The sequence below is a fragment of the Staurois parvus genome, unplaced genomic scaffold (genome assembly GCF_062004578.1).
Source record: "Staurois parvus isolate SC_StPar_1 unplaced genomic scaffold, SC_StPar_1.0 ptg002325l, whole genome shotgun sequence".
Classification (NCBI taxonomy): Eukaryota; Metazoa; Chordata; class Amphibia; order Anura; family Ranidae; genus Staurois; species Staurois parvus.
The window spans coordinates 54,487-78,867 of NW_028320121.1; the positions used below are offsets into that span (position 1 = coordinate 54,487).

The 24,381-nt window shown below is 51.2% G+C and overlaps 1 protein-coding gene across 1 annotated transcript in view; it reads right to left on the reverse strand.

The window, feature by feature from the left end:
- Positions 1–22,478, reverse strand: part of LOC149431254 (CAP-Gly domain-containing linker protein 4-like) — a gene marked incomplete at its 3' end in the record, with an annotated part of 75,931 nt that extends 53,453 nt beyond the window's left edge. The window contains 1 exon segment of the mRNA XM_089665750.1: positions 22,384–22,478.
- Between the last annotated feature and the right edge of the window lie 1,903 nt (positions 22,479–24,381).

Sequence of the window (24,381 nt, forward strand, 5' to 3'; positions counted from 1 at the left end):
ACAGACACCCCGAAAATCAAAGTGAAGAAATGATGCAGCAGGCGAGTCCATGTTGGTGAAATGTCATTGCAGCAACTTAGAATGGCCCTCAGTAGTCTGTGTGGCCCCCACGTGCTTGTATGCATGCCTGACAACGTCGGGGGAGGGTCCTAATGAGACCACGGATGGTGTCCTGGGGGATTTCCTCCCAGATCTGGACCAGGGCATCACTGAGCTCCTGGAGAGTCTGAAGTGCAACCTGGGGGCGTCGGATGGACCGAAACATGACATCCCAGAGGGGTTCTATTGGGTTTAGGTCAGGTGAGCGTGGGGGCCATTCAATGGTATCAATTCCTTCATCCTCCAGGAACTGCCTGCATACTCCCCTCACATGAGGGCAGGCATTGTCGTGTGCCAGGAGGAACCCAGGACCCACCGCACCAGGGGGGAACCCAGGACCCACCGCACCAGGAGAAAACCCAGGACCCACCGCACCAGGAGAAACCCAGGACCCACCGCACCAGGAGAAACCCAGGACCCACCGCACCAGGAGAAACCCAGGACCCACCGCACCAGGAGAAACCCAGGACCCACCGCACCAGGGGGAACCCAGGGCCCACCGCACCAGGGGGAACCCAGGGCCCACCGCACCAGGGGGAACCCAGGGCCCACCGCACCAGGGGGAACCCAGGGCCCACCGCACCAGGGGGAACCCAGGGCCCACTGCACCAGCGTAGGGTCTGACAATGGGTCCAAGTATTTCATCCCGATACCTTATGGCAGTCAGGGTGCCATTGTCTATCCTGTAGAGGTCTGTGTGTCCCTCCATGGATAGGCCCCTCCAGACCATCACTGACCCACCACCAGAACAGTCATGCTGAACCATGTTACAGGCAGCAGAACGTTCTCCACGACTTCTCCAGACCCTTCCACGTCTGTCACATGTGCTCAGGGGGAACCTGCTCTCATCTGTGAAAAGCACAGGGTGCCAGTGGTGGACCTGCCAATTCTGGGGTTCAATGGCCAATGCCAATCCAGCTCTATGGTGCCGGGCAGTGAGCACAGGGCCCACTAGAGGACATCGGGCCCTCAGGCCACCCTCATGAAGTCTGTTTCTGATTGTTTGGTCAGAGACATTCCCACCAGTGGCCTGCTGGAGGTCAGTTTGTAGGGCTCTGGCAGGGCTCATCCTGTTCCTCCTCGCACAAAGGAGCAGATACCGGTCCTGCTGATGGGTTAAGGACCTTCTATGGCCCTGTCCAGCCCTCCTAGAGGAACTTCCTGTCTCCTGGAATCTCCTCCATGCTCTCGTCTCCCGGAATCTCCTCCGTGCTCTCGTCTCCCGGAATCTCCTCCGTGCTCTCGTCTCCCGGAATCTCCTCCGTGCTCTCGTCTCCCGGAATCTCCTCCGTGCTCTCGTCTCCCGGAATCTCCTCCGTGCTCTCGTCTCCCGGAATCTCCTCCATGCTCTCGTCTCCCGGAATCTCCTCCATGCTCTCGTCTCCCGGAATCTCCTCCATGCTCTCGTCTCCCGGAATCTCCTCCATGCTCTCGTCTCCCGGAATCTCCTCCATGCTCTCGTCTCCCGGAATCTCCTCCATGCTCTCGTCTCCCGGAATCTCCTCCATGCTCTCGTCTCCCGGAATCTCCTCCATGCTCTCGTCTCCCGGAATCTCCTCCATGCTCTCGTCTCCTGGAATCTCCTCCATGCTCTCGTCTCCTGGAATCTCCTCCATGCTCTCGTCTCCTGGAATCTCCTCCATGCTCTTGAGACTGTGCTGGGAGACACAGCAAACCTTCTGGCAATGGCAGGTATTGATGTGCCATCCTGGAGGAGTTGGACTGCCTGTGCAACCTCTGTAGGGTCCAGGTATGGCCTCATGCTACCAGTAGTGACACTGACCCTAGACAAATGCAAAACGAGTGAAAAACAGTCAGAAAAGATGAGGAGGGAAAAATGTCAGTGGCCTCCACCTGTAAAACAATCCCTGTTTTGGAAAGTCCCAGGAGTTGTATTGACTTGATGCTCGACTCTTTTTTTTTGATTAAAAAAGTCTCCCTTCCATTTTTTTGAGCATTGTGTATTTACCGGTTTTTTTTCACTCCATAAGACGCACCTAGGTTTTAGAGGAGGAAAACAATACAAAAATATTCTGAACCAATGGACTGCAGACACAGTACAGGAGATGACCAGAGACTGCGGACATAGTACAGGAGATGACCAGAGACTGCGGACACAGTACAGGAGATGACCGGAGACTGCGGACACAGTACAGGAGGTGACCAGAGACTGCAGACATAGTACAGGAGATGACCAGAGACTGCGGACACAGTACAGGAGATGACCGGAGACTGCGGACACAGTACAGGAGGTGACCAGAGACTGCAGACATAGTACAGGAGATGACCAGAGACTGCAGACATAGTACAGGAGATGACCAGAGACTGCGGACACAGTACAGGAGATGACCGGAGACTGCGGACACAGTACAGGAGGTGACCAGAGACTGCAGACATAGTACAGGAGATGACCAGAGACTGCGGACACAGTACAGGAGATGACCGGAGACTGCGGACACAGTACAGGAGATGACCAGAGACTGCGGACACAGTACAGGGATGACCAGAGACTGCGGACATAGTACAGGAGATGACCAGAGACTGCGGACATAGTACAGGAGATGACCGGAGACTGCGGACATAGTACAGGAGATGACCGGAGACTGCGGACATAGTACAGGAGATGACCGGAGACTGCGGACACAGTACAGGGATGACCAGAGACTGCAGACATAGTACAGGAGATGACCAGAGACTGCAGACATAGTACAGGAGATGACCAGAGACTGCAGACACAGTACAGGAGATGACCAGAGACTGCGGACACAGTACAGGAGATGACCAGAGACTGCAGACACAGTACAGGAGATGACCAGAGACTGCAGACATAGTACAGGAGATGACCAGAGACTGCGGACACAGTACAGGAGATGACCAGAGACTGCGGACACAGTACAGGAGATGACCGGAGACTGCGGACACAGTACAGGGATGACCAGAGACTGCGGACATAGTACAGGAGATGACCAGAGACTGCGGACATAGTACAGGAGATGACCGGAGACTGCGGACATAGTACAGGAGATGACCGGAGACTGCGGACACAGTACAGGGATGACCAGAGACTGCAGACATAGTACAGGAGATGACCAGAGACTGCGGACCTTTGGGGAGGGATGGGGAGAGGATAACTGAATCTGACAGGTACCCGCTCCCGCGGAGTTGTCCTCCCTTTAGTGTGGTCTCCTGGCTGTGACAGCCGGATGCCCACTACACATGCGCGAGAAGCGCTGCGCTTTGTGAATGGCCCGGCGTCTTCTGGGACCTGTCATGTTCTCGCGCATGCGCAGTGGGCACCCGCCTGTCACACACTAAAGATGCCGGTTCCAGAAGACTGCACAGCGCTGGACCGAGGAACAGGTAAGATTCTGCTGCAGAGAAGAGCTGAGCGGCCGGCCCGGTATTCTGACACGGTGGTGGTGGCGGAAATACCGGACCGGCCGCTCCATAAGATGCACTGACATTTTCCCCCCTTTTTTGGGGGGAAAAAAGTGCGTCTTATGGAGCGAAAAATACGATATATATATATATATCTCCAACTTTAATACATCATTAATCTCTCGCCTACCAAGGTACATTTATAACCAGCATGGTGGAAAGGGATCCGGGTGACAACTAGATCAGGGCTCAACAAATCACAGGCACCATGTTGCCATGGCGACTGGAAATTGCGTCCGGGTGCCTGGGTTCACATGCCGCCTCCCACTGGCTTCAATGCAAAAACACCTCCCATTCATCTCATGGCAAAAACGTCTCCCATTGGCTTCAATGCAAAATCAGTTCCCTCTGACTTCAATGCAAAAACGCCTCCCACTGACTTCAATGCAAAAACGCCTCCCACTGATTTCAATGCAAAAACGCCTCCCATTGATCTCATGGCAAAAACGCCTCCCATTTACTTCAATGCAAAATCTCCTGTCAATTTCAATTCTATGTGAACCCTCATCTCCACATTCCACGCTATTTTATCACTTGCGAGTCTGGAATGCACCATCACAAAAGTCGCACAGGACCGTAAAGGCATTTGTATACAGCGTTGCATGACCACGCAATTATCAGTTAAAGTAGCGCAGTGCTGAAAAGAAAAAAAAATGCCCCGGTCATGAAGGGAGTAGAACGTCCTGGAGGTGAAGGTGCAGACATGACGGACCAGTCGGTCATCTTCTGGTGTCACTCGTCTAGGTTCATCCGGCCTCCATCCCATCCACAACCCCAGCCAGGGGGCGCCACTGAGAATAACATCACAGCAGAGTGTGGGTGCAATCTGTGACCACCGGGGGGCCCCCAGGAGCCACAGTGAACCATCCTCTACCTGAACACTCGGCGGATCGTGTTCCAGGGATGACGTCGGAGTGCTGGGAACTCTGACCTCAGGCCAAGTCCTGGACTTGTTTGTCACTCGATCCTCCGCCATCCTACGAGGCGATCATAGGATGACCAGGGAGGGGCGGACGGGCAACGCAATAATTATAGGAAGACCGGGGTGGGGGGGCAACGCGATAATCATAGGATGACCGGGGGGGGGGGGGGAGGCAGACGGGCAACATGATAATCATAGGATGACCGGGGGGGGGGAGGCAGACGGGCAACATGATAATCATAGGATGACCAGGAGGAACATGATAATCATAGGATGACCAGGGAGGGGCGGACGGGCAACACGATAATCATAGGATGACCGGGGGGGGGGGAGCGGGGGTGGCGGACGGGCAACACGATAATCAAAGGGTGACCGGGGGGGGGCGGACGGGCAACGCGGCTTTAATCCCCACCGACTCCATACCAAGCCTTAAAGGGCACCCGTCCTGTCCTGTGCAGTACTTAGCCGTGTTCACAAATGTCTGACACAGATCAGCCCCTGCTAAAGCCTCCCACCTTGTGACCTGCTACAAAGTTACAATGTGCAGTCTGATCACTGGGGGAGGGGAGACTGAGGGGGGAGGACAATATAGAAAAAGATTTTTAGATGTTTATATAGAAGCATTGATTGATCGGTATTGGTCTCGGATTACCAATTATTGATCATCTGTAAAAGATAACGAATATCACACCCGAGTCTCCTCCATGGCGCCCCCATTGGTAGTGCGGTGGAAGTGCGGCCCATCCCTGGCAGATGATTCTGCATTGTGAGGACAGACGGGTGATAATGGGATTCTGTATTCAGAAATGAGATCATCTCAGCGGGGGATGGGATGGATTACTCACCCCCCCCCTCCCCCTCCCCCCACCCCCCAAATATAACCTATTACAGCATCTTCCAGATTGATTCCTACTATGGGGGGAGGAGAGGGGGGCATCATTTGGGGGGGGAGGGGGGGCATCACCCGGCAGACACGACACCCACCCCAACCAATGGAGAACTTCTCCGATCCACGACCTTCACACCCCATGGGGATCAAATCCTGCAATTCACAACTCTCCATACACATATGATGTGCAAATCGGCCTCCGTGTATGGTGGATCAGCTGACACTGCCCATTGTGAGGGGTTCCCACCATCCCTGTGCTGGGTTCCCGGGTCTGTACACCCGCTGTGCCCATTATGAGGGGTTCCCACCATCCCTGTGCTGGGTTCCCGGGTCTGTACACCCGCTGTGCCCATTATGAGGGGTTCCCACCATCCCTGTGCTGGGTTCCCGGGTCTGTACACCCGCTGTGCCCATTATGAGGGGTTCCCACCATCCCTGTGCCGAGTTCCCGGGTCTGTACACCCGCTGTGCCCATTGTGAGGGGTTCCCACCGTCCCTGTGCTGAGTTCCGGGTCTGTACACCTGCTGTGCCCATTATGAGGGGTTCCCACCATCCCTGTGCTGAGTTCCCAGGTCTGTACACCCGCTGTGCCCAATATGAGGGGTTCCCACCATCCCTGTGCTGAGTTCCCAGGTCTGTACACCCGCTGTGCCCAATATGAGGGGTTCCCACCATCCCTGTGCTGAGTTCCCGGGTCTGTACACCCGCTGTGCCCATTATGAGGGGTTCCCACCATCCCTGTGCTGAGTTCCCAGGTCTGTACACCCGCTGTGCCCAATATGAGGGGTTCCCACCGTCCCTGTGCTGAGTTCCCGGGTCTGTACACCCGCTGTGCCCATTGTGAGGGGTTCCCACCATCCCTGTGCCGAGTTCCCGGGTCTGTACACCCGCTGTTCCCATTGTGAGGGGTTCCCACCGTCCCTGTGCTGAGTTCCCGGGTCTGTACACCCGCTGTGCCCATTATGAGGGGTTCCCATCATCCCTGTGCTGAGTTAAGGGTCTGTACACCTGCTGTGCCCATTATGAGGGGTTCCCACCATCCCTGTGCTGAGTTAAGGGTCTGTACACCTGCTGTGCCCATTATGAGGGGTTCCCACCATCCCTGTGCTGAGTTCTTGGGTCTGTACACCCGCTGTGCCCAATATGAGGGGTTCCCACCATCCCTGTGCTGAGTTCCCGGGTCTGTACACCCGCTGTGCCCAATATGAGGGGTTCCCACCATCCCTGTGCTGAGTTCCCAGGTCTGTACACCCGCTGTGCCCATTATGAGGGGTTCCCACCATCCCTGTGCTGAGTTCCCGGGTCTGTACACCCGCTGTGCCCAATATGAGGGGTTCCCACCATTCTTGAGGGGCGGCGCACCCACCAACAGGAGAGTGTCTACAGGCGGACGGTGCCCTAAATGCAGAGACATTTGCTTTGGCCGGGTGTACAGCGCAGATCTCATTGGAAGTTTTGTCTCCTAAACCACCTGAGACACGTGGGGGCCACCACTGACCCCCCCCCCCCCCACTGGAGAGGATTGCAGGGGAGTACACCAACCAGCGTGGTTCAAAAACGTCCAAATCATCCCCCGGAACCCGAGGCATAGTGTGGGCTGTCAGACCCCAGAGAACAAGTATGGCGCCCCCTAACCAGTGATCTGGTATCACCGCCCCCCCCGTGGCCCCCACTCCGTGCTGCACCACTGCCTGGAACAAGTATTGTCACCATTTCTGCCAGGGGAGGAAAACTGAGCACAAAATATATGTATATTGTATCCCCCAGAAGTGAGCCCCCCCTCCCCCGGACTGTATACAATGTATATATATGAGCCCCCCCCCTCACATTTGTGTCAATATTTGATTCTCTCTTTTCATGTGACAACACTGAAGAAATGACACTTTGCTACAATGTGACGTAGTCAGTGTACAGTTTGTATAACATGGAAATTTGCTGTCCCCTCAAAATAACTCAACACACCGCCATTAATGTCTAAACCGCCGGCAACAAAAGTGACTCCACCCCTAAGTGACGAGGTCCAAATCGGGCCCAATTAGCCATTTTCCCTCCCCGGTGTCATGTGACTCATTAGTATTACAAGGTCTCAGGTATGAATGGGGAGCGGGGGGGTTACATTTGGTGTTATCGCTCTCAGTCTCTCACACTGGTCACTGGAAGTTCAGCATGGCACCTCATGGCAAAGAGCTCTCTGAGGATCTGAAGGAAAGAATTGTTGCTCCACATAAAGATGGCCGAGGCTATAAGAAGATTGCCGAGACCCTGAAACTGAGCTGCAGCACGGGGGCCAAGACCATACAGCGGTGTAACAGGACAGGTTCCCCTCAGAACAGGCCTCACCATGGTCCACCAAAGAAGTTGAGTGCTCAGCGTCATATCCAGAGGTTGTCTTTGGGAAATAGATGTATGAGTGCTGCCAGCATTGCTGCAGAGGGTGAAAGGGGTGGGGGGGGTCAGCCTGTCGGTGGTGCCAGCATTGCTGCAGAGGGTGAAGGGGTGGGGGGGTCAGCATGTCAGTGGGGCCAGCATTGCTGCAGAGGATGAAGGGGTGGGGGGGTCAGCCTGTCAGTGGTGCCAGCATTGCTGCAGAGGGTGAAGGGGTGGGGGGTCAGCCTGTCAGTGGTGCCAGCATTGCTGCAGAGGGTGAAGGGGTGGGGGGGTCAGCCTGTCAGTGGTGCCTGCATTGCTGCAGAGGATGAAGGGGTGGGGGGGTCAGCCTGTCAGTGGTGCCAGCATTGCTGCAGAGGGTGAAGGGGTGGGGGGTCAGCCTGTCAGTGGTGCCAGCATTGCTGCAGAGGGTGAAGGGGTGGGGGGGTCAGCCTGTCAGTGGTGCCTGCATTGCTGCAGAGGGTGAAGGGGTGGGGGGTCAACCTGTCAGTGGGGCCAGCATTGCTGCAGAGGATGAAGGGGTGGGGGGGGTCAGCCTGTCAGTGGTGCCAGCATTGCTGCAGAGGGTGAAGGGGTGGGGGGTCGGCCTGTCAATGGTGCCAGCATTGCTGCAGAGGGTGAAGGGGTGGGGGGGGTCGGCCTGTCAGTGGTGCCAGCATTGCTGCAGAGGGTGAAGGGGTGGGGGGGTCAGCCTGTCAGTGGTGCCAGCATTGCTGCAGAGGGTGAAGGGGTGTAGGGGTCAGCCTGTCAGTGGGGCCAGCATTGCTGCAGAGGGTGAAGGGGTGGGGGGTCAGCCTGTCAGTGGTGCCAGCATTGCTGCAGAGGGTGATGGGGTGGGGGGTCGGCCTGTCAGTGGTGCCAGCATTGCTGCAGAGGGTGATGGGGTGGGGGGTCAGCCTGTCAGTGGGGCCAGCATTGCTGCAGAGGGTGAAGGGGTGGGGGGGGGTCAGCCTGTCAGTGCTCAGACCATACGCCGCACACTGCATCACATTGGTCTGCATGGCTGTCATCCCAGAAGGAAGCCTCTTCTAAAGATGATGACCAAGAAATCCCGCAAACAGTTTGCTGAAGACAAGCAGACTGAGGACATGGATTACTGGAACCGTCTCCTGTGGTCTGATGACACCAACATCAACTGATTGGGTTCAGATGGTGTCAGGCGTGTGTGGCGGCAACCGGGTGAGGAGTACAAAGACAAGTGTGTCTTGCCTACAGTCAAGCATGGTGGTGGGGGTGTCATGGTCTGGGGCCGCATGGTGGTGGGGGTGTCATGGTCTGGGGCCGCATGGTGGTGGGGGTGTCATGGTCTGGGGCCGCATGGTGGTGGGGGTGTCATGGTCTGGGGCCGCATGGTGGTGGGAGTGTCATGGTCTGGGGCCCCATGGTGGTGGGGGTGTCATGGTCTGGGGCCGCATGGTGGTGGGGGTGTCATGGTCTGGGGCCGCATGGTGGTGGGGGTGTCATGGTCTGGGGCCGCATGGTGGTGGGGGTGTCATGGTCTGGGGCCGCATGGTGGTGGGGGTGTCATGGTCTGGGGCCGCATGGTGGTGGGGGTGTCATGGTCTGGGGCCGCATGGTGGTGGGGGTGTCATGGTCTGGGGCCGCATGGTGGTGGGAGTGTCATGGTCTGGGGCCGCATGGTGGTGGGGGTGTCATGGTCTGGGGCCGCATGGTGGTGGGAGTGTCATGGTCTGGGGCCGCATGGTGGTGGGGGTGTCATGGTCTGGGGCCGCATGGTGGTGGGGGTGTCATGGTCTGGGGCCGCATGGTGGTGGGGGTGTCATGGTCTGGGGCCGCATGGTGGTGGGGGTGTCATGGTCTGGGGCCGCATGGTGGTGGGAGTGTCATGGTCTGGGGCCGCATGGTGGTGGGAGTGTCATGGTCTGGGGCCGCATGGTGGTGGGAGTGTCATGGTCTGGGGCCGCATGGTGGTGGGGGTGTCATGGTCTGGGGCCCCATGGTGGTGGGGGTGTCATGGTCTGGGGCCGCATGGTGGTGGGGGTGTCATGGTCTGGGGCCGCATGGTGGTGGGGGTGTCATGGTCTGGGGCCGCATGGTGGTGGGGGTGTCATGGTCTGGGGCCGCATGGTGGTGGGGGTGTCATGGTCTGGGGCCGCATGGTGGTGGGGGTGTCATGGTCTGGGGCCGCATGGTGGTGGGGTGATGAAGGCGATGGACTGGCCAAGCATGTCTCCAGACCTAAACCCTATTGAGCATCTGTGGGGCATCCTCAGACGGAAGGTGGAGGAGCACAAGGTCTCTAACATCCACCAGCCCCGTGATGACGTCATGGAGGAGGGGAAGAGGACTCCAGTAGGCAACCTGTGAAGCTCTGGTGACCTCCATGTCCAAGAGGGTGAAGGCAGTGCTGGAAAATAATGGCGGCCACACAAAATATTGACACTTTGGGCCCAGTTTGGACCTTGTCACTTAGGGGTGGAGTCACTTTTGTTGCCGGCTGTTTAGACATTAATGGCGGTGTGTTGAGTTATTTTGAGGGGACAGCAAATTTCCATGTTATACAATCTGTACACTGACTACGTCACATTGTAGCAACGTGTCATTTCTTCAGTGTTGTCACATGAAAAGAGAGAATCAAATATTGACACAAATGTGAGGGGGAGGGGCTCACTATATATATACATTGTATACAGTCCGGGGGAGGGGGAGCTCATATATATATACATTGTATACAGTCCGGGGGAGGGGGAGCTCATATATATATATATTGTATACAGTCCGGGGGAGGGGGAGCTCATATATATATACATTGTATACAGTCCGGGGGAGGGGGGGACTCACTATATATATACATTGTATACAGTCCGGGGGAGGGGGGGACTCACTTCTGGGAGATATTATGTTTTATATATACACACATACACTAATTATTAATTTTTTTTTTTTAACACCCCTCCCCCGTGCTCTTGCCCCGTCCAATGGTTACGTGTCCCTGTCTATGTCTTCATACAAGGCCGCAGACGGGGGTGCACATGTACATACAGGTCCCGTGTACTCATCACATGCTCACAGGGTGGTGTACAGACAGAGCTCGGCGTGGGAATGATTTGCACACGTGTGTTTGAGTGACACCTTCTAATGACAGATCCGTCTGAACATGGCAGCACCTTTAATGTGGGAAGGCATCAGCTTGTATAGCCAATTACTGGGCGGGGGAGGGGTTGTGTTTGTAGAGGCAGAATGGGCGATGTGTACGGTGCAGATTTATAGGTACATTTTATTCATATCAATTTTAACCGCTTGCCTACCGGGGGGGGGGGGGGGCATTTGAAAAAAAAAATATTTCATATACATTAAAGTCTGCATTTTGTGCTGGAACAGTGGTCTCCAAAGTGTGGCCAGGGGGTGGATGCACCCACTTTGCTTGCCTTTATCTGGCCCTTGAGGCCCTAGTCCTACTGATAGGGCACTTGGCCTCCCACTGACACCAATAATGGGGCACTATTCCTCCCACTGACACCAATGATGGGACACTATTCCTCCCACTGACACCAATGATGGGGCACTATTCCTCCCACTGACACCAATGATGGGGCACTATTCCTCCCACTGACACCAATGATGGGGCACTATTCCTCCCACTGACACCAATGATGGGGCACTATTCCTCCCACTGACACCAATGATGGGGCACTATTCCTCCCACTGACACCAATGATGGGGCACTATTCCCCCCACTGATACCAATGATGGGACACTATTCCTCCCACTGACACCAATGATGAGGCACTATTCCTCCCACTGACACCAATGATGGGGTACTATTCCCCCCACTGACACCAATGATGGGGCACTATTCCTCCCACTGACACCAATGATGGGGCACTATTCCTCCCACTGACACCAATGATGGGACACTATTCCTCCCACTGACACCAATGAAGGGACACTATTCCTCCCACTGACACCAATGACGGGGCACTATTCCTCCCACTGACACCAATGACGGGGCACTATTCCTCCCACTGACACCAATGACGGGGCACTATTCCTCCCACTGACACCAATGACGGGGCACTATTCCTCCCACTGACACCAATGACGGGGCACTATTCCTCCCACTGACACCAATGACGGGGCACTATTCCTCCCACTGACACCAATGACGGGGCACTATTCCTCCCACTGACACCAATGACGGGACACTATTCCTCCCACTGACACCAATGATGGGGCACTATTCCTCCCACTGACACCAATGATGGGGCACTATTCCTCCCACTGACACCAATGATGGGGCACTATTCCTCCCACTGACACCAATGATGGGGCACTATTCCCCCCACTGATACCAATGATGGGACACTATTCCCCCCACTGACACCAATGATGAGGCACTATTCCTCCCACTGACACCAATGATGAGGCACTATTCCTCCCACTGACACCAATGATGGGGTACTATTCCCCCCACTGACACCAATGATGAGGCACTATTCCTCCCACTGACACCAATGATGGGGCACTATTCCTCCCACTGACACCAATGATGGGGTACTATTCCCCCCACTGACACCAATGATGGGGCACTATTCCCCCCACTGACACCAATGATGGGGCACTATTCCTCCCACTGATACCAATGATGGGGCACTATTCCTCCCACTGACACCAATGATGGGGCACTATTCCTCCCACTGACACCAATGATGGGGCACTATTCCTCCCACTGACACCAATGATGGGACACTATTCCTCCCACTGACACCAATGATGGGGCACTATTCCTCCCACTGACACCAATGATGGGGCACTATTCCTCCCACTGACACCAATGATGGGGCACTATTCCTCCCACTGACACCAATGATGGGGCACTATTCCTCCCACTGACACCAATGATGGGGCACTATTCCTCCCACTGACACCAATGATGGGGCACTATTCCTCCCACTGACACCAATGATGGGGCACTATTCCTCCCACTGACACCAATGATGGGGCACTATTCCTCCCACTGACACCAATGATGGGGCACTATTCTTCCCACTGACACCAATGACGGGGCACTATTCCTCCCACTGACACCAATGACGGGGCACTATTCCTCCCACTGACACCAATGACGGGGCACTATTCCTCCCACTGACACCAATGACGGGGCACTATTCCCCCCACTGATACCAATGATGGGACACTATTCCCCCCACTGACACCAATGATGAGGCACTATTCCTCCCACTGACACCAATGATGAGGCACTATTCCTCCCACTGACACCAATGATGGGGTACTATTCCCCCCACTGACACCAATGATGGGGTACTATTCCTCCCACTGACACCAATGACGGGACACTATTCCCCCCACTGACACCAATGATGGGGCACTATTCCTCCCACTGATACCAATGATGGGGCACTATTCCTCCCACTGACACCAATGATGGGGCACTATTCCTCCCACTGACACCAATGATGGGGCACTATTCCTCCCACTGACACCAATGATGGGACACTATTCCTCCCACTGACACCAATGATGGGGCACTATTCCTCCCACTGACACCAATGATGGGGCACTATTCCTCCCACTGACACCAATGATGGGGCACTATTCCTCCCACTGACACCAATGATGGGGCACTATTCCTCCCACTGACACCAATGATGGGGCACTATTCCTCCCACTGACACCAATGATGGGGCACTATTCCTCCCACTGACACCAATGATGGGGCACTATTCTTCCCACTGACACCAATGACGGGGCACTATTCCTCCCACTGACACCAATGACGGGGCACTATTCCTCCCACTGACACCAATGACGGGGCACTATTCCTCCCACTGACACCAATGACGGGGCACTATTCCCCCCACTGATACCAATGATGGGACACTATTCCCCCCACTGACACCAATGATGAGGCACTATTCCTCCCACTGACACCAATGATGAGGCACTATTCCTCCCACTGACACCAATGATGGGGTACTATTCCCCCCACTGACACCAATGATGGGGTACTATTCCTCCCACTGACACCAATGACGGGACACTATTCCTCCCACTGACACCAATGACGGGACACTATTCCTCCCACTGACACCAATGACGGGGCACTATTCCTCCCACTGACACCAATGACGGGGCACTATTCCTCCCACTGACACCAATGATGGGGCACTATTCCTCCCACTGACACCAATGATGGGGCACTATTCCTCCCACTGACACCAATGATGGGGCACTATTCCTCCCACTGACACCAATGATGGGACACTATTCCTCCCACTGACACCAATGATGGGACACTATTCCTCCCACTGACACCAATGATGGGGCACTATTCCTCCCACTGACACCAATGACGGGGCACTATTCCTCCCACTGACACCAATGACGGGGCACTATTCCTCCCACTGACACCAATGATGGGGTACTATTCCCCCCACTGACACCAATGATGAGGCACTATTCCCCCCACTGACACCAATGATGAGGCACTATTCCTCCCACTGACACCAATGACGGGGCACTATTCCTCCCACTGACACCAATGACGGGGCACTATTCCTCCCACTGACACCAATGACGGGGCACTATTCCTCCCACTGACACCAATGACGGGGCACTATTCCTCCCACTGATACCAATGATGGAGCACTATTCCTCCCACTGACACCAACGACGGGGCACTATTCCTCCCACTGACACCAACGACGGGGCACTATTCCTCCCACTGACACCAATGATGGGGCACTATTCCTCCCACTGACACCAATGATGGGGCACTATTCCTACCACTGACACCAATGATGGGGCACTATTCCTCCAGATTATTTTAGTTTTTTTATTCTTACTTCCCTTCACCTAAAAGATTTCAGTTTGTCATTCATCTGAGTTGTACAGTTTATAGTTCACATTAAAAGGTGGAAAAAGTTCTGAATTTATTTATCTTGGTCTCATTTTTCGACATCACAGAAACCTGACATTTTAACAGGGGCGTGAAGACTTTTTATATCCACTGTATGTGAGCACAATTATTGGGCAACTATTAGTGTGCAGGGTACTCCGGTTTCCTCCCACACTCCAGAGACATGCTGGGAGGTGAATTGGCTCCTAAGTTGGTCCTAGTATGTGTATGTACGAATGTGATTTAGGGACCTTAGATTGTGCGCTCCTCGGGGGCGGGGACTGATGTGAATGTACAATATATATGTAAAGCGCGGTGTAAATTGACGGTGATATATAAGTACCTGATATAAATAAACTAAAGCTCGGTTCACACTATGCAGGTTGCATTTGAGCCTTTTCTGCATTGCATGTTGCATTTTTGCGTCTGCGTTTGACGCTTTTTTTTCCCCTCTTTTTTTTTGTTGCTAGGATTTAAGTCCTCGCACACACGGGAAGTTTCGAGAACGCTGGTAACGTTAGCTGTGTGAAATCACGTTTTTTTTTTTAGCGTTTTTTGCATTAGCGTTTAGTGGCGTTTTCTGATGTTTGCATTTTTAGCAGTATTGACCCCCCCCCCTCCCCAAATTTTTTGTAAAAAAAAAAAAAACACTCAAAAACATCAGTTTGCGGCGCTTTATTGTGTTTTTCAAGCTAAAGAAACTCCTCTAGAAACCCGCTAGTCCTGTTTTTTTTTTCCAGCCAAACGGTGATTCCAGTCTGTGTGTGTATGGACACCGAGGAGAACGCTGGGGGGGTTTACTGGCTGTAGAAAAAACCGTCAAAAGCCAAAAACAGCCGCTGTACAAACGTTCCGGGCGCAGGAGGGCTAAAACTTAAAAACGCATCAAAAACACACTAGAAGCTTTTCTGCAGCATTTTCTTTGAAGTCTATAGAACCAAAAATGCAACTTTTTACGTTAAAAAAGTCCCCGCCCCTTTCCAAAAAAACGCAGCGGGTGAAAATGCCGAGATGTGAATGTGTCCCAATCATGTTACATGGACTGTCGTGCATTTCTGCAAAACGCTGCGGAAAATGCTTACATGTGAACCTGGGATAAACAAAATTAGTAACTTAATGAATCGATCTTACATAGCTACGCAAGCCATAGACGGGTCGAAAATTGTCCATAAAAAAAAAAAAAAAAAAAAAAAAAAAAAAAAAAAAAAAAATCGGTCATTCGATCGGCTGCCGTTACCACCAACGGTAAAAAACGGCCGATTTTCGTCCCATCTATGGCCGGCATTTAGCAGAGGAGGGAGGAGGATTCCAGTCCGCTATTATATTTTATATGAAAAGTCTTGCGGTTGCAACAATGTATCTATTTGTATCTATTTCGGATACAGATGTTTTTATTCGGATACAAATGGATACATTGTTGCAACCGCAAGACTTTTCATATAAAATATAATAGCGGACTGGAATTCTTCTTCTTGCAGGTCACGGCTCATGCGCAGATTTTTTATCGGTAAAACAATCAGCCGATTTGCCCATCATTGCCGGGAAAAAACGGCCGCAAATTTTCCAACATGCCCAAAAAAAAAAAAAAAAAAAAAAATGTACAAAAACCCCAAGAAACAGCCGACCAATTAACCCACTAACGGTGCGAAAATCGGCCGATTTTTTTTTTTTTTCCCCCGCTGAAAAATCGGCTGATTTTCGACCCATCTATGGCCGACATTAGTCTGGATGAAAAAATACAAAAGTCCATCCAGTTCAACCATTACAAAAAAAACAAAAAAAGTTAAAATCCTCCACCCACAGTTGATCCAGAGGAAGGCAAAAAAAATAATCCTTGCGAAGGACGATCCAATGTGCTCCTGCAGGGGAATAAAATCCTTCCTGATCCCCCCGAGAGGCAATCGGATATTTCCTGGATCACCTTTCCCTATAAATGTTATATCCGTTATATTCTGTGTATCCAAGAAAGAATCCAGGACTTTCCTACAGCAATCCACTGAGCTGGCCACAACCAACTCTGGAGGGAGTCTATTCTACATTCTCACAGCTCTTACTGTGAAGAAACCTTTCCGTGTTTGGAGAACAAGAAATCATCCAGGCCTGTTCCTGTTGAAGGTCTCTGTGCTTGGCCCCCTGGGAGGTTCTTGGTGTTGGATGTCCAACTACTTCCCCCCCCCCTTTTTTCAGGAGGGTCAAGTGGAAACTGCTACTCCAAGATTTGAACCTTGAGGTCCTCCTGAAGAAACAGGCCTTGTTCCTGCGAAACGCGTAGAGTCAGTAACAAGGTTCATGAGGAGCCCCCTGACACCGTCTATGGCATGTCTAAGCTGTTGGGGAGTTTTCTCTCGGGAAATAAATGTATTGCAGTAAAAATACTAAAAACCTCTAAGTATTTTAACCTCCCTGGCGGTTTTCCCGAGTGTAGCTCGGGGTAGAATTTCTATACCAAGAGCGGTAACCCCGAGCTACACTCGTGCTTACCATGCGGCGCTGCTCTGGGGGTCCCTGCAGCACTTACCTTGTCCTTCGTTCCCACGATGTGTCCCCTGCAGCGTCCCCGGCCATCTCCTCCGGCCGATGCCGGCATCCGGCTTCTGTGTTCCGGTCCCTGTGACGTCGGGACGTACAGGCGCCGCCGGCGGCGGGAAATTTAAAAAATTTAAAAAATGTCATTTTTTTTTTTTTTCAATTTTAAATAGTAAAACATTGCTGTTTCATCCCATTTCACATACATATTGTCCCTATTGCTTTGTCCGGCGCCCTGCCTGCATTTTGTCTGTTCTTTCTGCCTGGAAACTTAGAAAAGTCCATGGCGTCCAAAAAGCGTCCCTTTACGTCAAAAGCGGTTTTAGACCGGCTAGAGAACAGCGATAGTAAATCAGAACCACTTGCAGAATTGAGTGATAATGATTGGTGGGGGAAATTTTCCTAAAAATTACAGCCTACAATAAAAAACTATTTCCATGCGAAAAAATGGTACCGCTTTCAGCACAAAAAATCAGAAGGAATCATACCGCCAGGGAGGTTAAACTAAGGTTTCCTAATAAAAATTGGCAACAAAGTTACATAGTTAGTCTGGCTGAAAAAAGACAAAAGTCCATCCAGTTCAACCATAGAAAAAAAAAAGTTATAATCCTACACCCACAGTGGATCCAGAGGAAGGCAATAAACCCAGCAAAGCACGATCCAATCTGCTCCTGCAGGGGAAACATTCCTTCCTGATCCCCCGAGAGGCAATCGGATATTCCCTGGATCACCTTCCCCTATAAATGTTATATCCAGTTATATTCTGTGTATCCAAGAAAGAATCCAGGACTTTCCTACAGCAATCCACTGAGCTGGGCACAACCAACTCTGGAGGGAGTCCATTCCACATTCTCACAGCTCTTACTGTGAAGAAACCTTTCCGTGATCTGAAATTTACCAATTTTATTTTTTTTTTAGTGCTGCAGGTTTAGTCAGCAAGAGAAGTAAAAATGAATTCTTGTACCCAATATCTGATCCCACAAGGAGCGGACTCCATTTCAGTCCTGGGTGGGGGTGGGGGGGGAGTTCGTTCTATTACATACTGACCAATTATTCGATCAGATCTCTGCCCTTCTTTTCCTCCAACGATCGATATTTGATAATGATTTCCCGGTCAATAATCAATAATTGATTGCCTCCCTGCGTATATCTCCGGGTATTCTTCGGAATTTCTGCTTACTGAAGCCTTTGACGTTCGGCAGCACCTTGCCTTGAGAGTTGTTGGTCGGCGCTCCACCGAAAGGTCGGTGCCGGTTCATGCCAGACGCGGTGGGGGAAACTCGCATTCCGCGCATATTTCCCGCACCGCGTTCAAAACTCACTGGTGTCCGTGCTGAATTTTTAAAAGTTGCAGACGCCGTGCGTTTTCCTGCACTGTATCGCGTGGTATAATAGTGCCGTGTGCTCCCGTTTCTGTGCGTTTTCCAAAAGTAGCGCATGCAGTACTTTCGGTCCCCCCCCGGCATGATTTCAGTCCATTCAAATGAATGGGTAGAAAATTGCGCTGAACCTGGATCCGCGCATATTTCCCGCACCGCGTTCACAACGCACTGCAGCGGGTGTCCATGCTAAATTTAAAGTTACAAAGCCATGCGTTTTCCTACACTGTATCGCGTGGTGCAATATTACCGTGTGCTCCTGTTTCTGTGCGTTTTCCAAAAGTAGCGCATGCAGTAATTTCAGTCCCCCCTCCCCCCGGTGTGATGGGCAGAAAATTGCGCTGCACCTGGATCACTGCATATTTTCCGCCCTGTGGCGGGTGTCCGTGCTGAATTTTAAAAAGTAGCATAAGCCGTGCGTTTTCCTGCACTGTATCGTGTGGTACAATAATACCGTGTGCTCCCATTTCTGTGCGTTTTCCAAAAGTAGCGCACGCAGTACTTTCGGTCCCCCCCCCCCGGCGTTATTTCAGTTCATTCACATGAATGGGCAGAAGACTGCGCTGCACCTGGATCCGCGCATATTTCCCGCACCGCGTTCACAACGCACTGCGGCGGGTGTCCGTGCTGAATTTCAAAAAGTTACAAACACCGTGCGTTTTCCTGCACTGTAAAGCGTGGTGCAATAGTACCGTGTGCTGCCGTTACTGTGCGTTTTCCAAAAGTAGCACATGCAGTACTTTCAGTCCCCCCCCCCCCCCCCCCCGATTTCAGTCCATTCAAATGAATGGGCATAAAATTGCGCTGGACCTGGATCACTTGAGAACGCACAGCCCGATCCTGAGCGATTCATGGTGAGAACCGGCCCATTCCGCCGCACAGGATCTCACTCGCTGACATGCGTTGTCTTTAGTAATGCACGGCAGAGGAAACGACCTGAACGTACAGAACACGACCCCCTCGTCTAGCGGGATTGGCTTTGTGGTGAAGTGGTTCTGTGTCCTCTCTGCACAAAGTGGGGGGGGGGGGGGTTGGGGGGGGGGGGGGAGACATTCTCTCAGCATGGCCATCATTTACAGAGTATATATTACAAAGTGTTTTCTGATTGGACAAGGTGGAGAGAAGGGGTGGTAACATCTTGATATCCACCTCATCCAGTCACAGAACACCTTGTTTTTCCATTCTCGGAGATGACAATATCTGTCTGTTGGAGGTATTGGGGTATCAGTCCGGTGAGGAGGACGGGGACCTATTTTCTGGATTAGAAGTACACTATATTGCCCCAAGTATTGGTCCTCCGGCCTTTCCACACACATGACCTTTAATGGCCCCCCAGTCTTAGTCCGTACGGTTCAATATTGAGTTGGCCCCGCCCTTTCCTCACACATGACCTTTAATGGCCCCCCAGTCTTAGTCCGTACGGTTCAATATTGAGTTGGCCCCGCCCTTTCCACACACATGACCTTTAATGGCCCCCCAGTCTTAGTCCGTAAGGTTCAATATTGAGTTGGCCCCGCCCTTTCCACACACATGACCTTTAATGGCCCCCCCAGTCTTAGTCCGTAGGGTTCAATATTCAGTTGGCCCCGCCCTTTCCACACACATGACCTTTAATGGCCCCCCAGTCTTAGTCCGTAGGGTTCAATATTCAGTTGGCCCCGCCCTTTCCACACACATGACCTTTAATGGCCCTCCAGTCTTAGTCCGTAGGGTTCAATATTCAGTTGGCTCCGCCCATCCCACGCACATGACCTTTAATGGCCCCCCAGTCTTAGTCCGTAGGGTTCAATATTGAGTTGGCCCCGCCCTTTGCAGCTATAACAGCTTCAACTCTTCTGGGAAGGCCCCCCACAAGGTTTAGGAGGGTGTCTATGGGAAGGTTGGACCATTCTTCCAGAAGCACATTGGTCAGGTCAGGCACTGATGTCGGGGGAGGAGGCCTGGCTCGCAGTCTCCGCTCTAATTCATCCCAAAGGTGTTCTATGGGGTTGAGGTCAGGACTCTGTGCAGGACAGTCAAGTTCCTCCACCCCAAACTGGCTCCTCCATGTCTTTATGGACCTTGCTTTGTGCACTGGTGGGCAGTCATGTTGGAACAGGAAGGGGCCATCCCCAAACTCTTCCCACAAAGTTGGGGGCATGGAATTGTCCAAAATGTCACCTTAAGAGTTCCCTTCACTGGAACTAGGGGGCCAAGCCCAACCCCTGAGGAAAAACCCCCCACCATAATCCCCCCTCCACCAAACTTTACACTTGGCACAATGCAGTCAGGCAAGTACCGTTCTCCTGGCAACTGCCAAACCTAGAAACGGCCATTGGATTGCCAGACAGAGAAGTGTGATTGGTCCCTCCAGAGAACATGCCTCCCCTGCTCTAGAGTCCAGTGGCGGCGTGCTTTACACCACGGCATCCGACGCTTTGCATTGCACTTGATGATGGAAGGCTTGGATGCAGCTGCTCGGCCATGGAAATCCATTCCATGAAGCTCTCTACGCACTGTTGTTGGGCTCATCTGAAGGCCACACCAAGTTTGGAGGTCTTTAGCTATTGACTCTGCAGACAGTTGGCGACTTCTGCGCACTGTGCGCTTCAGCATGCGCTGACCCCGCCCTGTCATGTGACGTGGCCTACCGCTTGGTGGCTGAGTGGCTGTTGTTCCCAGTTGCTTCCACTTTGTTATAATCCCACTAACAGTTGAGCGTGGAATATTTAGTAGCCAGGAAATGTCACGGATGGACTTATTGCACAGGTGGCCACCTATCACGGGACCACGCTTGGAGTCACTGAGCTCCTGAGAGCGACCCATTCTTTCACCAATGTTTGTAGAAGTCGTCTGCATGCCTAGGGGCTTGATTGTATACACCTGTGTCCATGGAGGGGATTGGAACACCTGAATCACATGATATGGAGGGGATTGGAACACCTGAATCACATGATTGGGAGGGGATTGGAACACCTGAATCACATGATTGGGAGGGGATTGGAACACCTGAATCACATGATTGGGAGGGCGGGGCCAATACATCTGATAATATAGTGTGCCTGAGGCTCCTCCCCTGGGGAATCTCTCCTTATGGAGGAACTCCGGCCTTATCCTCTACCTGATAGAAGGTGATGAGTTGCTATCGATGTCGCAGAGATCAGAACTCGGCCCAATACAGGACTGTGTCTGGCAGTATTGATAGAGGGGGGAGGTCAGCAGAGGATGATTATGGTCCATGACAGAGAACCTAATCGGGGGGGGGGGGGGGGTAGGGCGCTAGGAGGACTCTGATCTGAAATAGGGGTAGGGACTTTGATGTAAGTGGGGACTCTGAAGGGCGGGGGGTTTGATGGGGGGGGGGGGAGACTAATGTAGGGGGCCTGATGAGGGTGGGGGGGGGGCTGATGTAAGGGGGGGCTCTGATGTAGCAGGACTTTATGTAGGGGGGCTATGATGTGGGGGGGGACTCTGATGTAGGGGGGTTTGATGTGGGGGGGCTCTGATGTAGAGGGATTTGATGTGGGGGGGGGACTCTGATGTAGGGGGGTTTGATGTGGGGGGGGGAGGACTCTGATGTAGGGGGGTTTGATGTGGGGGGGGTTTGATTTGGGGGGGCTCTGATGTGCATTTTTTTGCCCTGTGAATATTATACAATGTAACCCCCCCATATACTGTAATAATATCCACAACACTGACCCCAGCAATACAATACCCCCCTCCCGTGTACACACCGTATATACCCCTCCCCCCCCGGTCGGCACATGTTAGCTCCCCCCCGGACCGGTCGCTGTACAGAGGAGAGGACTCCGCTACCGGGAGGTCACTCGGTGCTCGGCACCCATCTGAACCTGACCCCTCCCCCGGTGTCCCCGCACTCACCGTCACTCTCACCGTCCCCGGGACTCCCCATCCGTCCTTCTATACGGAGAGATCACCACAGCCACGCCCCCTCACTGACAGCTCGGGGGAGGAGACACACCACTGACGTCACCAACACAGCGAGCGTGGAAGAAGGGGGCGGGGCTGAGAAGTGCCGATAATAGAAGAGTCAGAGAGGAGGAGATCCTTCAAGGGGGAATACACCCCATTATACAGTATATACCCACCATATATATATACACCCCATTATACAGTATATACCCACCATATATATATATATACACACCCCATTATACAGTATATACCCACCATATATATATACACCCCATTATACAGTATATACCCACCATATATATATACACCCCATTATACAGTATATACCCACCATATATATATACACCCCATTATACAGTATATACCCACCATATATATATATATATATATATACACCCCATTATACAGTATATACCCACCATATATATATACACCCCATTATACAGTATATACCCACCATATATATATACACCCCATTATACAGTATATACCCACCATATATATATACACCCCATTATACAGTATATACCCACCATATATATATACACCCCATTATACAGTATATACCCACCATATATATATATACACCCCATTATACAGTATATACCCACCATATATATATATATACACCCCATTATACAGTATATACCCACCATATATATAAATACACCCCATTATACAGTATATACCCACCATATATATACACACCCCATTATACAGTATATACCCACCATATATATATATATACACCCCATTATACAGTATATACCCACCATATATATATATATATATATATATACACCCCATTATACAGTATATACCCACCATATATATATACACCCCATTATACAGTATATACCCACCATATATATATACACCCCATTATACAGTATATACCCACCATATATATATACACCCCATTATACAGTATATACCCACCATATATATATATACACCCCATTATACAGTATATACCCACCATATATATATATACACCCCATTATACAGTATATACCCACCATATATATATATACACCCCATTATACAGTATATACCCACCATATATATACACACCCCATTATACAGTATATACCCACCATATATATATATACACCCCATTATACAGTATATACCCACCATATATATATATATATATACACCCCATTATACAGTATATACCCACCATATATATATACACCCCATTATACAGTATATACCCACCATATATATATACTCCCCATTATACAGTATATACCCACCATATATATATATATATATATATATATATACACCCCATTATACAGTATATACCCACCATATATATATACACCCCATTATACAGTATATACCCACCATATATATATATACACCCCATTATACAGTATATACCCACCATATATATACACACCCCATTATACAGTATATACCCACCATATATATATATATACACCCCATTATACAGTATATACCCACCATATATATATATATATATATATATACACCCCATTATACAGTATATACCCACCATATATATATACACCCCATTATACAGTATATACCCACCATATATATATACACCCCATTATACAGTATATACCCACCATATATATATACACCCCATTATACAGTATATACCCACCATATATATATATACACCCCATTATACAGTATATACCCACCATATATATATATACACCCCATTATACAGTATATACCCACCATATATATATATACACCCCATTATACAGTATATACCCACCATATATATACACACCCCATTATACAGTATATACCCACCATATATATATATACACCCCATTATACAGTATATACCCACCATATATATATATATATATATATATATATATATACACCCCATTATACAGTATATACCCACCATATATATATACACCCCATTATACAGTATATACCCACCATATATAT